We start from the raw sequence: 17,045 nt of genomic DNA, 5'->3' as shown, positions 1-17,045 counted from the left end.
AAAAGAGGTTTCTGAAGAAAACTCTATATCTTCTAGGCAACGAAGCAAACAACTGCTAGAAAATACTTGAAATAGCCTGAAAATTTCAAACAAGATATTTGGTACGTAAAAACTACACATTTCAAACAGTTGTCTATTCAGAAAGTGTCAAATAGTCTGAAAATTTAAATTCTTAAAATAGTAATCTAAAAATGTTGGTTGGAACCAAAAAACGTGTCAGTTGACAAAAAAAAAGTCGAAATTTAAGCTTGACTAGTCTGACAATTTAAGAAATAAATTTAGACTTGATTACAAGGTTATACAGGGTGTCACAAATAACCTGGTTGATTGTACCTTCAGGCTTTAAACCTTCTAGATCAAATTAAGTATCTACATCTGTCTGTATACAAACGAAATTCTCAAAAACCACCCCTTAGTGGATTTGCATGGAGGGGTAGTTTCGATAACACCGACAACCAACCATCAATAACCGATAGACGATATTGCATCACCAGCATCCCAGAGTGGCAAAGCACCGCCCAATTCTGGGACTCCCCCACCCTTCTACACGGTACCGCCGTACCCCAGCCAGCCCCTCTCGGTGCAGTCTTGGCATCTTTCACGAAATCCCACACCTGACTCACTGAAGGCTCGATCTGTGGTAGTACCGCACCGCACGGCAGTACTTTAGTTTTGAAAACCAATTCAGTACGAGAATACTGTGACGTATGCGGTACTTGTTTGGCGTCAGTTCGGGGGTGACTCTGCACGCTGTTGACACAGTGTTGTGAGGTGATTTTGAGTGCTAGTAGGATGCAATCAGTGAACGAGATTAATAAAGTGAAGAGTTGTCATCATTATTCCACAGACGGATTTAAGGTTTGTATTTTAGTTTTTACACTAGTTAGGTTGAGTCTGGTACTGTCTCAGTTCAGTTAAGTTAAACTACCCTCAACTGCTTAAGTAGGTTAGCAGTTTTTCACTCAATTACTGCCTGTTTGTGAGTTAATGAGGTTTGAATGTGACAGATCCGGTGATGACAGTATAAACTAAACTCACGCATCGCCGCCCTATAAGTCATGGGCTGCATGGGGCGCCCGTAGGGATGGTGAAAGGGGTGAAACCAGTTCCCGACCACCCACGCATCACAGCAATCCGTGGGTGTCCCCTGAGCCGTCGAGGCCTGCGACGCCCCCGGCCCAAGAGCAAGAACCTACAAAAGCCGGAGACAGGGCTGCAACCACTGCGACACAGCCCGCTGCTGAGGAGGCCCCTTCTCCTAAACATGGAGCCACAATATTCATCAGTGGGTCCAATTGCACAGTTAATTTTAATTATTATTGATTTTTTTTATTTTTTATTTTTTTTTTCCGTTCTTTTTTACACAAAATTTTTCAATCACAATAAAATCTTTGGTGTGTAAAGTTGTTTCTTTTGTGTGTCCTTTCCCATCTTTTTTTGTTCTATAAAGGCGTGCATTCTGGGGCCAGGGATCATAATAGGGTAATATTCTGCTTACGTGCACAACTTCTCTCTTTGCTTTATCTGATCTACCTTTTTGTATCTCATAGTCCACGTCCGACATCTTTCATCTTATATAATAAGGTACGAACCACCTAAGCAGCAATTTTTCACTTTTTCCAACTTTCCTTACCGGGGTGAGGACTTTCACTTGGTCACCCTCATTAAACTCCACATGTCTATGTTTACAATCATAACGCAGTTTGTCTATATCCTGTCTTCTTATATTTTCAGCTGCAAAATTACGTATTGCCCGACTAGTTTCCCTAAGTTGATTGCTATCTAGAGGTTCAGTATGCGGCATAATATTTGCCTCAGTTGGTAAAACAGGTTCTCGCCCATATACTAGCATAAAGGGTGAGAATTGCGTGCTGTCTTATTTCGCTGAATTATAGGCAAAAGTTACATGTGGTAAGTATTGGTCCCAATTTGACTGATTTGTGTTGGTGTACATTGCCAACATATTTGCAAGTGTCTTATTAAATCGCACCGTAAGACCATTTGTTGCTGGGTGATATGCCGTTTTAAATTACAAGTCAATTTCTTTCAATAGTTTTGTTACCAATTCTGATTGAAACACTTTTCCTGTCACTTAATAATCCCTTAGGCGCTCCATGCCTCGTAATTATTTTTTCCAAAATAAATTTTGCTACGGGCGCTGCTTTTCCACTCGGTAAAGCATCAGTTTCTGCCCAACGTGTTGCATGGTCTGTTGCTACCACTAGCGGTAGCCATTCCTTTCCATAATCCTATCGGTTTTTGATTCTGCTGACCTTTCCTAGCTTGACAATCGGAACATCCTTTTTGCCAAACCCTTGCCAATAATACCGTTGCTTAATTTTTGATTGAGTTTTTGCTATTTCCAAATGACCACTCAGCGGTTCCAAATGGTGAGAACACAAAATTTCTCCCACTTACTGTTGTGGTATTACTAACAGCTTATCTCGACCTAAATCATTCGGATTTACTCGGTATAAAATTCCGGATTCGATTCTGAAGTTTTTTGCCTGCTTACGTATCCCAAAAGTAGCATTTTCTGGTTTTTTGATCGCCATTATTATTTGAGGAATTTTTTCATCTTTCTTTTGTAACTCCTCAATATTACGAATATCCAAAACAAATGTTGGTATTTCCTCAACGTTGTGTTTATCCGTATCTGGTTGCAGTACCGGATTTCTACTTACACAGTCAGCGTCTTTGTGCGCAATCCCTGATTTATGGCACACCGTGTAATCAAACTCTGACAGTTTTAATGACCATCTGGCTAATCGACCTGTGGTATCTTTTAATGTTTTTAGCCAACATAAAGCATGATGATCAGTTACGATTTTTACAGGTTTACCATAAATAAAGTGTCTTAAGTATGAAAGTGCCCATATAACTGCTAATCCTTCTAATTCAGTTATAGAATAATTTTTCTCCGCTTTGCTAAGACTTCTGCTTGCGTAAGCGATAGGGTGTAACTTATTTCCTGTATCTTCCTGCAATAATATTGCGCCAATTCCATCCTTACATGCGTCAACGCGTAACACACATTCCTTGTTAGGTTGAAAATGAGCTAATACAGGTTCACTAATCAATTTGATTTTTAATTCTTGAAAAGCCGTTTCAAGCTCTGTGGTCCATACGAATTTATTATGCTTTTTTGTCAACTCATGCAATGGACGTGCAATTTTCGAAAAATTTTGTATAAACTTAGTAATTACAGAGTCCTAGAAAACTTTGAACATCTTTGATATTTTTCGGTTTTGGAAAATTTTCAACTGAAATTATTTTGTTTTTGTCTGGAAAAATCCCATCTTTAGAAATTGTGTATCCAAGGATATTAATTTTTTCCTTTAGATATTCTCACTTTTTAGGTTTTAGCGTTAAACCTGCGCTTCTCAAACGATCAAAAACTTTGCGTATTTTTTCTATGTTCACCTATTGTTTCTGAAAAATTGTTATGTCATCCATGTAAATTAAAATTTCTCTCCATTTTAAATCCCTAAACACAACATCTCCAAGTTGCTGAAAAGTAGTTGGAGCGTTGCACAAACCAAATGGCATTACATTAAATTCCCATAGACCATGTCCAGGAGCCGTAAATGCTGTAAGTGGCTTACATTCTTCCTTCACTTTAACTTGCCAATAACCGGAGTACATGTCTAATGATGAAAAATATTTTGCATTTCCCAAATAAGTCAACATGTCATCTATATTCGAGCTAGACCAAAAATTTTTTATAGTGACATTATTTACCTTATGATTCTCAACACAAAATCGTGTTTCTCCGGATTTCTTCTTTACCAACTCTACTGGACTTGACCATGGAGAATTACTCATTCTTATTATGTCATTCCTTTCCATTTCCACTATTTGTTGATCTATAATTTCTCTTTCTTTTTGTGAAACGCGATAAGCCTTTTGCTTTTTTGGTTTGGCATCTCCCACGTCAATTTCATGCTCAATAACGTCCGTTTTTCCCATGTATTTTGGCGATTTCGAAAAAACATCCCTATATTCCAAAAGTAATGTTTCCAATTTGTGACGTAATTCCACATCATCGATGTTGGCCAAATTATGGTCAGCTATGCTTACCAACTCGCTATCTCTTTCCTCCTCGGTTACGCAATAGATTGGTATTTTCGTCATGTCCATTTTAATTGTTTTCTCGAGATTACCAATCGTGGAATTTTTTATTACAAAAATTCTACGATGACCGACATTTTTAAGCCTAATATAAAAATGTCCATTCTGCAAAAACGGCAATTCTACGCAAATAAGACGTCTCGGTCGTAAAAAACTATCTTTCTCAATAAAACAATATTCTGCTAAGTCGGTCGGTCGCAGGTTCAAGTTCAATCGAGTAATTATATCATTTCCGGGCTTCAACACGTAGTCGGTGGCGACGGTAATTTTCAGGAAATTTACTGTCGGCTCGTTTGCTATGTTTACGAACAAATCTTGCTGTGGCTCGCATTCTTAACAAATCTTCGCTTTTAAACAATCATTTAACGGTAAAGGTGTATGATTATTATTTAGGTATATTAATTCAATCAATTTATATTAATTTTAGCCGGACAGTCCCGTTTGCCCAAGGAGATTTTTCTCGTTAAGTCTTTTTAAAGACTCCGAAAAATACCTAACTCAATCAAGGTAAAAACAGTTAAATATTTAAGTTATTATATTGTTGTTCCGGCAGAATACCTACTGAAGTAACAGTTCAGTGATTGGTTAATTATGAACCATAGTCGGGTATCTTTTAACATCAACATATTTGTAGTAAGATCAATAAAAAATGATGTGAAAATTGAGTTAGATAGGTTGGAAAAATTAGATATAATAAGTAAAGTTGAGTATCCTACAGATTGATGTCACCCACTATTAGTAGTTAGAAAACTATCAGGCAATGTGAGAGTCTGTCTGGATCCTAAAGAATTAAATAAGGTAATTTGCAGTAATTTTAAATTCTCTAAAATTGATTTTTCTGGTGTATCAACAAATTAAACTTACCGAAGAGTCAAAAAAATTGGTTACAATTTCTACACCTAAAGGATTATTTTCCTATACACGGCTACCTTACGGAATAACATGCGCACCTGCCATTTTCCAAAACATTATGGAGCAATTGTTTACAATGCCGGGAGTGTGTTTTTTGGACGATATTCTTGTTACGGGAGAAACCGATGCGTTACACATTGAGCGTTTAGAGAATGTTTTTTGTAAGCTACAAGAATGCGGTCTGAAACAATCTGTACAATATTTAGGACATAGAATTAGCCAGCATGGTTTGCATACTACAGATGAAAGGGTTTCCGCAATAAATGATTGTAAAATGCCTAAAAATGTAACTGAACTTAAATCCTTTTTAGGAATGGTTAACTATTACTGCAGGTTTATTAGAAACGCTTCCTCAATTTTAAAACTTTTATATGACCTGTTAAAAAAAATGTTAAGTGGAATTGGACGATTGTACAAACACGTTTCTTTAACGCAAAAGAAGTGTTATTGTGGTCAAACGTTTTAACTCATTTTGATCCAGTCGTAAAGATCAAATTATCAGTTGACGCGTCACAGTTTGCATTAGGAGCTACTTTAAGTCACGTGTTTGAAAATCAACAAGAAAAACTTGTTGCTTTTGCGTCACGATTGCTGAATAAAGCAGAAATATCATATTCGCAAATAGAAAAGGAAGCTTTAGCTATCATTTTTGGTGTTTAAAAGGTTCAATTCAGTTTTTCAATATTGGTACAATCAGAAATGTACTCTTGTTACAGATCATAAACCGTTGCTGGCGATCTTCGGAGATAAGAAAAGTATTCCAGTTTTTGCAGCAAATCGTTTGCAAAGGTGGGAACATATTTTGTCTGCTTTCCGGTTTGATATTAAATAAGCAAGTTCGTCTCAAAATACAGCTGATTTTTTATCTCGAGCACCGTCTAGAAAACCGGAATCTGAAAATGATAGTAGCATGCTGTTTTTTTAAATTAATAACTCAGCATCTTATCTACTTTTGATAAAACAATCTAATTTTCCGATGATTTTTTACGAGTAAAACAGGAAACTAATAAAGATCCTGTATTAAAAAAGGTTACTTTTTATTTAAGATTTGGTTGGCCTCGAAATTGCCCTGGCAATAATTTTAAACAGTACATTTTAAAGAAAAACGAGCTCAGCGCTGAACAGGGTTGTATCTTTTGGCATAGGATAATTTGTTATGATGAAACCTCACGTTAATGAGATTTCAACATTTTTAAATTAGATTGCTCAGGGTCGTGGATTAATTGCATGAGTTCATAATTAGCTATAAATAAACACACTTGAATATTCTGCAGGAAATCAAACGAACCGTTAGTTGTATACAGTGCGTTTTTTTTAACGCGCAACATAGGATTTCACGTGTTAAATTTTTAAGCCCATGTTAGACCATTTTATTTTGGAACTGCAAGTCTATAACTTGACGGGTGTGTCTTTAGTACCCTGAAGCTTAAGTAAGTCTACCAATTTGGTCTAAAAAGTGATTAAAAACTGGAAAAAAAATCATTTTTTTTCGAAAAGATTTTATCGTTCCATACTCCCTGTATGCATTGTTGTTCCTTGTTGTTTTTATACTGGCAGGGCAGGTAGCAGGTAAAGTGACATATTTTGACTGCATCACGACCCGACATCTTTTGAACGTCAAAAGGGCATTTTATGATTGTTTAGAATACTGTTTGGCTTCAAACGGAGGTCACTTTGAACAATTCACTTATAAAAATACTTTTTTTGTTCTTAACTTTCTTGATATAAAGTTAATGATCACCCTGTTTTACTTTCTACGCCAAATTTTACCTGCTACCTGCCGTGCCGGTATCAAAAACCTCAAAGAACAACAATGCATACAGGGAGTATGAAACGATAAAACCTTTTCGAAAAAAGATGATTTTTTGCAAGCTTTTTAACACTTTTTAGGCCGAATTGGTAAACTTACTTAAGCTTCAGGGTACGAAACAGCCACCCGTCAAGTTTTATACTTGTAGTTCCAAAATAACATGGTCTAACATGGGCTTAAAAATTTAACACGTGAAATCCTATGTTGCGCGTTAAAAAAAACGCACTGTATGTGCACGTGTATATTACAAATAAAACAAAAACTACAATATTTACAATCTACAAAATATTAATAAAATGTACAAAAAGTTAAATTTGAAATAAAAAGAAAACAGGAAAAGTTTTCCCAGTGCCAAGCTGTCCCTAATTGCCCTTACCAGTTCTCAAAGACGATGTTTGGGTCCTGGAACCTCCAGTATCCTCTCCCCAGTAGTCAGTAGTGGCCACCACTGATTTCCAGGTAGGAAATGGGGTCCAGAGACTGGTGACAGGTACCTAAGGCAGAAAACAGCAGAACACCAGGGAAAACGAACAAACAGCTTGAACACGTGTTCCGGCAACCAAAAAGGTGACCAGAGGTAATAACAAATGTTGAAGTTGTTTAAAGCAAACTAATATAAATTAAAAAAAATTAAACAAAACTAAATCAAGTAAGGAATTGACCTGGTGGTTCAACTCTGACTGAGGCTCTGACCTTCTTAAACTCTGTGACTACTGGTCGGCTTTCCCAACACGTGGGTTGGTCCGGTAAACTCTGGACGGAGCAGTCCCGGTTAGGCTTAGTTAATCCCCGATTGAAAAGTTCTTTGGTCGGGAAAACCCTTAGATCTCTGGTCGGAAAACCCTCGGATCCCTGGTCGGAAAGCCCTTAGATTTCCGGTCAGAAAGCCCTTGAATCCCCGGTTGGAAAGTCTTTGGATCTCCGGTTGGGCCGAACACAATACTGTGTTGCAAAATGGGGCCGATACAAAATAATTCAAAAGAATTAACAATAAAACCAATTTACCTGTAATTCGGCCAGATGATCACGGATTAAAAAAACTTAAGACACACACGCGCCACACCGCTCAGAAAAAAGGTCAGATGTCGGCAGTTCGGGTGCTGTAGTGGTAAAGAGACCGATATCACAAAGTGGGGTGATTAAATAGGCACATGGCACCTGACACAAAGAAACACAACCACAAACCGACGCTTCCCCGACAAAAATCGAAACTAATCACGTGACTACGGCACCTGATAACTTATCAGGTCACGCACCCACATTTACAACAAAATGTGCACAAAGTGCAATTGGAGGATTTAAGCGATCGGAATCGGTCTACTAGTGTAACTAGGCCCATGGACATTAAAAACACAAATCAAACGAGTTACTGACGAAAACTCTATTTCGTACGTAACACACTCCCCTAAGTAACCAAAAAAAAAGTTACTTAGAGTGAAAAAGCACCTCGAAACTGACCTGAAGAAAAGCAAACCAAAACGGTAAACCACCAAAATCAAGAAAACAAATGATGGGCGCCAGTATACCATTTGAAGGAGGCATACAACCTTTCAAGCAAAAATTAAGCTCATCACAGCTATAAAGTAGCTCTGAAGAGAGAAAAAAAAAACACAAGGTACCAGTTGACTCGCTCCAGTCTCCCACTCAAACAATATTCCCAGGAGAAGTCGTCATGACCCTACAAATCTCTAACCGGTTTATGTCCAGAAAATTAAAACGGGGTTGAACATGAAACCAACGTTGCGTAAACCTCGTTATGTGAGAGGAAACCTCATTCATTGGTCTCGGTAGAGATAAACAGAGACAGGACTCAACGCTCAGGAAAACCACAGAAAGAGAAACCAAAACAAATCACCTGGCTGGTGGAAATGAAATAAAGAAAACTAACAGGAAAGAAGACAATCGTCCACCAACAAAAGGAAAGGTTTTTGATAGGAACCCTCTCTAGAAAACCCGAAAAATACACCGAACGGTTAGTGTATTAGTAACCACACAAAAATTAAATCTACTGGGGTGTTCCGAACGAAACCACTGACGCCAAATCTCACGTAACCAAGCAATTGGGGCTGAGGTCGAACACAGTAGAAAGTCCCCGTACTCCAGGGCCATTAAGGTACTTATAGGGACTCTGAGACTTTCCCCCCATGAACTACCCTCCCAAAAACCTTAGAGGTTAAGTGGATGGCGGCACCCAATTCCGCTCCGCCCTTTACAACAAAGCAAAGTGGTTACAAAGTCAAATCCGGTAAAAGTCAAAATCAGGTAAATTGTCAAAACTGACAACAAGACAAAATAGAGAATAGAAAAAAAAACGAAATTCCCTACATGTACGCAAGATTAAACATTAACGCATACAAGTTGCGGGGAAAAACAATTGACACAATCGAGCAAAAGAAAAATTGACTCCCTGACACTCCTAAATCGTCCCAAGAACCCTGACCACACGGTAACACTCGATCCTGAACAAAAAACTAAGAGGAGTATCCAAAATGGGAAAAATGAAAAAATACACAATTGAGACAAAATATACTCCCTGACACTCCCAAATCATTCCAGGAACCCTGACCACACGGTAACACTCATTCCAGAACAAACAAATAAAAGGGAGTATCCAAAGCGGGAAAATCAATTAATTAAAGTCACACATAATAAACAAGTCAAATTAAATTAAATTAAAAATGATACACGATGTTAAAATGTGTTATTCTGGGTAATACGGTATCCACAGAATCTTTCAATTAAACAATTGAGTATATAAGTACCCTCCACTGTCCCTTAATAATGACACTTATTGAAAAAGGTGTTAGGTAACAAATGTCATTATCACCAAATCAAGAAAACACAAACTTGTTCATTATGGATTCAATCAATTAGAAAAACATACGACCGACTCAATTCGTGTACACCTATTAAACCAACGGAATTGCATACAAAGTTAGAGTCAATCCTAACAAAAACTAAATCTCAACAATCAGGAGTCAGATGAATGAGCATCAGAATGCTCAGACTCGTCATTTAAAGTCACATCCGGTTTAATGTCGGATACATGCCAATCTCCCAAATTATTTCCATCCCTGTCAACCAAACGGTATACTAAATTAGAGAGGACTTTAGAAATAGTACACGGAATGTACCTAGGTGCCAACTTGGCAGCAAAACCTTCTACTGCTTTAGATAAAACATAATTTTTCTTCCAGACCTGATCTCCAACATGATACTCAACATCTCTCTTTCGAAAATCATAACGTTATTTACTTTGAATGTAAGATTTATGAAGTCGTTTCCGAACTTCTTCATAGATGTTAGGTAATTCCTGAACTGTATTGGGGTTATGCACTTTATCAGAAATTTCCACCTTATTGTCAGCATTATCACTGATTAAACCATAAAATGAACCATCAAAAGGTATATTCCTGCCAAAGTTTAAAAATGCAGGAGAGAAACCAGTAATTTCATGTTTAGCCAGTCTAATAGCCTGGGCAACTTGGAAAATAGATTTATCCCAATCCCTGTGATTTTCATGAATGTAGGATCTTATTGCAGTGATTATCACTTGGTTGACTATTTCAGTATGGTTCACTTGTGCATGATATTTAGCGTTATACCAAATTTTCTGGACATTATACTTAGTCATGAGATTTTTAAACTCATTGCTAGTAAACTGACTACCATTGTCACAAGAGAATATTTGGCAAACCCCAAACAAAAGAAAAACTTGATTTTCAATGAACTTAATTATGGCCTTAGAAGTCGCTTTCGCCATAGGGTGCACAAGTACAAATTTAGTGAACCAATCCACCACAACAAGGACGTACTGGTTTCCCGATTTTGATCTTGGATAAGGACCAATAAGATCAGCTGACAATAACTGGAAAGGAAAATTAACATTTCGGTATTGACCCATAAGACCTGCCTGGGGTAAATGACTAGATTTACTAGCAGCGCAAATAGAGCATTTTCTAACATAACGGTAAACAGAATCTCGCATATTTGCCCAATAATACAGTTCAGCAACCCTAGACAACGTTTTAGAGATGCCTAAATGACCGGCTGTTTCATGATCGTGAAACTTTTCAAGAATTTCTCGTCTATGAGCCGTAGGCACAACAATTTTGCAATTGGAAACATTGCCATCCAAGTTGTACTTAGAAAATACATGTTTATAAAGACAATTATTTTTTATCTTAAAAGTCGGAAATTTATCAGGTGATTCTTGAACTTTCACTAACATGTCACGATACCATTTATCCAAAATTAGATTGGTCAAATTTAAAACTGCAACATCTCCCAAACTTCTCGAAAGAGCATCAGCTACAGTATTGGCAACACCCTTTCTATGCACAATATTAAATGAATACTGAGATAACTTAACAATCCATCTAGCTATACGAGCAGAAGGATTTTTCATGTAATTCAACCAAACTAAAGAGGAATGATCAGTATGGACCGTAAAATGTGTCCCTTCCAAATAATATCGGAATTTTTCAATGCCAAACAAAACAGCTAACAATTCCTTTTCAGTGGTTGTATGGATTTACGTTGACATTTGTTCAAAGTTCTACTCGCATAGGCAATAGGGTGTTCCAAACCGTCCTCCTCTTGATACAACACACAGCCAACTCCTGTGTCAGAAGCATCACACATTAAACTAAAAGGCTTGGTATAATCAGGGCTGGCAAGAACAGGAGCAGTAGTAAGTGCCTCTTTAATTTTAGCAAAAGCAATGTTTGCTTCAGAGGTCCAAACAATAGGTTGACCTTTTTTACGCCCTTTCAAAAGATCGGTAATTGGACTATATAGAGACGAAAAATCCTTAAGAAACCTATCAAACCGACAAGTCTACGAATTTGCGTAGTATTTTTAGGAACAGGGTAATCCAAAATAGCAGAAACTTTATCAGGGTTGGTCCTAAGTCCATCACGATCAACAATATAACCTAAAAATTTGAGAGACGACCTACAAAATTGACTTTTGTCCAAATTAATAGTCAAACCAGCATCCTTAAGACGCATAAATAGTTTTTTCAAAATCTCACAGTGTGTGTCAAAGTCAGGTGTGACAATAATAATGTCATCAAGATAATAAAATACATAAAGCTCTAAAGCCGGTCCTATAACCATGTCCATTAATCGACACATACTTTGGGCACTATCATTCAATCCAAAAGGTAAAACTTTATAATGGAAAAGCCCTCTACCATGCACTGCAAAAGCGGTTTTCTCTTTTGAAGTGTCATCAAGTGGAATTTGATGAAAAGCTTGCTTTAAATCAATTGAAGACAGGAACTTCGCATCTCGAACCTTGGTGACAATAGAATCAATAAGAGGCCTTGGATATGCACTAGGAATACTAACAGAGTTAAGCTTCCGGGCATCCAAGCACACTCTAAATGAGCAATCACTTTTTTTGACAAGCCACATAGGCGAACACCAAGGTGAATTAGAAGGTTCTATTATACCAAGTTCCAGCATTTCATCCACCTGCTCGTTAAGACACTTTTGCATTGCATACGATAATGGGTATTGTCTCTGTTTGACAGGCTTTTCATTACCGGTGTTAATGGTATGTTTAATTAAATGGGTTAAACCCAATTTATTTTTTGGTGCAATAGTTTTATACAGATCCTTGATCTTATTAAGTTCTTCAGTCTGTGTCAAAGTTAACTCTTCAGCAGACTGAATCTTATTTATAACAGACACTGAATTAAAGATTGATTGATATGACAAGTTTCTAAAATTTAATTGAATATTAAATGCTTTAAGAAAATCAATGCCCAAAATGAACTCATGTTTTAAAGAAGGAATAACTAAAATTTTCAAAAGTCTGGTAACATTACCTAAAGTTATAGGAGCCCAAAAATAACCTGACACACTCTGTAAGTTTCCGTCAGCAGTAGTGACCTGAAATGACGAATCTTCGGTCAAACATAAGTCTACGTCCTTAAGTATCTGCAGACCATCAAAACCCAAAATAGAGATAGAACTACCACTCTCAATCAAAGCCAAAAACGAACAATCAGAAATTCTAACATTTAAATATGGACGATCATCAAACGATTTTTTAGCACAAACAGAGTTAACGGAAATTTCCGTGGACAAAGACAACGCACCGTCTTCAGTAACTTGACTATCACCAACAATAGGAACTTTTTCAGACATAAAAAATTTCACTTGGTCCAACCATTTATGCCAATCCAAAAGATCAGTCACTACTGACTGTCTTTTTTGTTCTCTTCCTTTTGAGAATTTTTTGTCGACCTGACAGAAGGATTGTTGGTCTTCCTGCCAGGTCTTGTGACGTTTTTTTGAACAATTAGGACAGTTGGACTTCGTAAAATTTTCTTTACCACAACTGTAGCAATACAGACTCCTTTCGGCAGTACATTCAGTGTTTATATGACCACGTTTCCTACAATTCCAACGAACCACACTGGAGGAAACAGAACTAATATTTCCAGAAAAGCCTGGCCTACTAAGATCAGGTTCCATTAAATTACCTCTATGTGTAGTTGGTCGGTACTGATTTGAAACATAGAGACTGTTCTCTATTCGTTTACACAAAGAAGTCAAGTCACTGACAGCGGTTATGTCATGCAATGCCAAAGTCCTAACATAATCCGGCATTAAATTTTCTCTGATAATGTCTACAACTTCTTTTTCAGAAGGAGCCTCAGTTAATCGATTAAAAAGACCCTCCATAGAACTAATAAATAAACAAACTGGTTCTTTAGGGTTTTGTTTCCTAGCTTTGATTTCTTCTAATAAGTTTCTATCATAGAGGTCACGCAAAAAAGTCTCTTTTAATTTACCCACTAAATCATCCCAATCAATAAAACGCCCCTTTTTATAATGATTATACCACCAAGTCCAAGCTTGTGAATCAAAAAGGTCTCCAGCAGAAGCAAAAACCTCATCTGTTGAACAGCCACGAGACATTCTAAAGGTTTCTACCTTTTCAAGAAAAGCCATTAATGAACCCTCGCCAGTAAACTTTTGCAGTCCCCATTTATGTACAGGCACAGACTTGCTCACAACCTGAGTAACTGCATTAGCATTAAAACTGACAGAACCCAAATTTAGGTCGAGAGGAGTCGAAGCAGCTGGAAAAACTTTAGCATCGAGATCAGCTTATAAAGTTAATATCTCAACATATAAATCATTCTTCCTTTGAGTTTCCTCATCAGAAGTATGATTCATACGATTAAGTCGGCCTGAGACATGCCAGAGCCGAGTTGAAATGTTTTTGTATGAAGGATCACTGGATGTCTCACTCAATTAAGGTTAAAATACCGGTAAAACCTACTATTTTAACCTTAATTGATGCAATAGATCACACCAGCTCTTTTTCATCAAAATCAAATTCAAATGGGTTCGACACTTGACAAATACTACGATTGGCATTTTATTGAGCCAACAGTCCCCTCAAAATTTTACGTCTCTGATCAACAGTACCCGATGGCTTAATAGATCTGATGGAAATTTCATAATCCAGCTCATGGGCTTGCAAGGCATTAATTTGGAGAGCCATTATTAAAATTTCTAGTTTAACCCCAAAAACTAAATAAACACAAGTGATATATAAATTTTACAGCTAAAGTGCAACAAAAACAACTGACTTGGACAAAAATCAACAACTTGATCACTACCTGTGATCCAAGTTACTCAAAACTGATCAAATAAATCAATCAATCAATAATTAAACCTTTAATCAAATTAAGGAAAATTAAAATTGTCCAAATCGGTACAAATAAAATCTCTACCAAAAGAGAAAATTAATTCGCACTTTTAACTGCAAAACCGAACAACAATGTTATAGGTAAAACTACAAAAAAACTTAAGATAACGGGGTAAACCTGAAACTTCGGTCTAAAAATAGATTGGCACGGTCACAAGCAAAGCAAAAGGGCAAAAGGTAAAAATTCAACGATAGTACGATAAACCAACAATTCCAAACTTGACACTCTTTAATTCAAGAATAAATATCTTAAACTATCAACACGTCTGGCACCGTGAAAAAACTAAGTAAATATTGTAGCCATGCAAAAATACACATGCACAAACAAGGCAGTCTGATAACCCACAATCCAAGCGTGCTCAATCCACTAAAAATCAAAAAGGCCCTACACGTTGGTCGCCAATTTGTTAAGATGAAACCTCACGTTAATGAGATTTCAACATTTTGAAATTAGATAGCTCAAGGTCGTGGAATAATTGCATGAGTTCATAAGTATCTATAAATGAACACACTTGGATATTTTGCAGGAAATCAAACCGTTAGTTGTATATGTACACGTGTTTATTACAAATTAAAAACAAAACTACAATATTTACAACTTACAGAATATTTACAAAATTTACAAAAGTTGCCACAAAAAGGTTGAAAATAAAAAGAAAGTTAGATTTTAAATAAAGGGAAAAAAAACAGGAAAAGTTTTCCCAGTGCCAAACTGTAACTGACTGCCCTTACCAGTTGTCAAAGACGATGTTTGGGTCCTGGAACCTCCAGTATCCTCTTCCCAGTAGTCAGTAGTGGCCACCGCTGATTTCCAGGTAGGAAATGGGGTCCAGAGACTGGTGACAGGTACCTAAGGCAGAAAACAGCAGAACACCAGGGAAAACGAACAAACAGCTTCAACACTTGTTCCGGCAACCAAAAAGGTGACCAGAGGTGATGACAAGTGTTGAAGTTGTTTAAAGCAAAACTAATATAAACTAAAAAGAAATAAAATAAAATTAAATAAAACTAAATCAAGTGAGGAATTGTGGTGGTTCGACTCTGACCTTCCAAAACTCTGTGGCCGGTGGTCGGCTCTTCCAACACGTGGATTGGTCCGGAAAACTCTGGACAAAGCAGTCCCGGTCAGGCTTATTCAATCCCCGATTGAAATGTTCTTTGGTCGGGAAAACCCTTAGATCTTTGGTCAGAAAACCCTTGGATCTCTGGTCGGAAAGCCCTTGAAATTCCGGTCGGAAAGTCTTTGGATCTCCGATTGGAAAAGTCTTTGAATCTCCGGTTGGAAAAGTCTCTGAATCTCCGGTTGGAAAAGTCTCTGAATCTCCGGTTCGAAAAGTCTTTGAATCACCGGTTGGAAAAGTCTTTGAATCTCCGGTTGGGCCGAACACAATGCTGTGTTGGAAAATTGGGCCGATACAAAATAATTCAAAAGAACTAACAACAAAACCAATTTCAACACGACCACAAACCGACGCTTCCCCGACAAAAATCGAAACTAATCACGTGACTAAGGCACCTGATAACTTATCAGGTCACGCACCCACATTTACAACAAAATGTGCACAAAGTGCAATTGGAGGATTTAAGCGATCGGAATCGGTCTACTAGTGTAACTAGGCCCACGGACATTAAAAACACAAACCAAACGAGGTACGGACGAAAACTCTATTTCGTACGTAACAGTTTATCTCCAAAAAATTGGAAAGAAACAGAACGCAGACTGCTGGTTCTGCGGAGAACGAGATACTCCTGAATATACAGTGTTTTTATGCGGCAAGTTCAACGATCTAAGGAGGATCACAAATATTGAGTGTGTCGTAACGCTAACTAAAGAAAACATTAGCAGCGTAATGACGGAGAGCGAACACAACTGGCAATTAGTCACATCAATGTTGGAAACAGTAATGAAGAGCAAAGTCAAAGAAGAGAAACGCCTGGAAGGCATGAGATAAGCGGGATTCCCCCGAAGTATTGCTGGAAGGCGGTTCCGGGGAAGGGTGGCAGAGGGCTCCGCCTCCACCAGCGAAGTTTTTTAGTGGGTCGGCACTACATCGCCACCCCCACACTACCTGGCGATGGGGATTACTAACAACGATCCCCCCGGTGCCTGTTTGCAGGTTTTTCTTCGCTATAAAAAAAAAAGGTTAGGTTAGGTTAGGTTAGTTTAGGTTAGAATAGGTTGAAGTTCCAATCGAGACACCGTGCGGGTCGGACGTGATTTCTCGTCGCTCCGAAAACGTGCCTTGTTTAATTTAAAAAATAGTGGAACTTCACAAAGTGAGTTTTAAAAAAATTAAAATTGAAAATTGGGAGGATTGCGGATCGGATTCCGGAACATAATCTGGTTAAGGACTGGCGTACGTTAATTTGCTGAATCGAGTAGGTAAATCATACGCTAAGTTACTTTAAATAGCCAAGGTCAGGGCACCACAATCGACGATCGAACCATTTATTGCAA

General features: G+C 37.6%; 1 long non-coding RNA gene across 1 annotated transcript in view; it reads right to left on the bottom strand.

Moving 5' to 3' along the window:
* LOC145735662 (uncharacterized) overlaps nucleotides 1-10,127 on the bottom strand; it is a 105,741-nt gene extending 95,614 nt beyond the window's left edge. The window contains exons 1-2 of the long non-coding RNA XR_014179734.1: nucleotides 7,859-10,127; nucleotides 7,230-7,795 (exon numbers count right to left, since the gene is read on the bottom strand). This is a non-coding gene — a long non-coding RNA (uncharacterized LOC145735662). The remainder of the gene's footprint in view (nucleotides 1-7,229; nucleotides 7,796-7,858) is intronic.
* Between the last annotated feature and the right edge of the window lie 6,918 nt (nucleotides 10,128-17,045).

This window comes from Ips typographus, linkage group LG11, assembly GCF_016097725.1.
Source record: "Ips typographus isolate SLU linkage group LG11, UJ_Ityp_2.0, whole genome shotgun sequence".
NCBI lineage: Eukaryota > Metazoa > Arthropoda > Insecta > Coleoptera > Curculionidae > Ips > Ips typographus.
The sequence above is the reverse complement of the archived record's forward strand: the minus strand, read 5'-3'. Positions and strand labels throughout refer to the sequence as shown.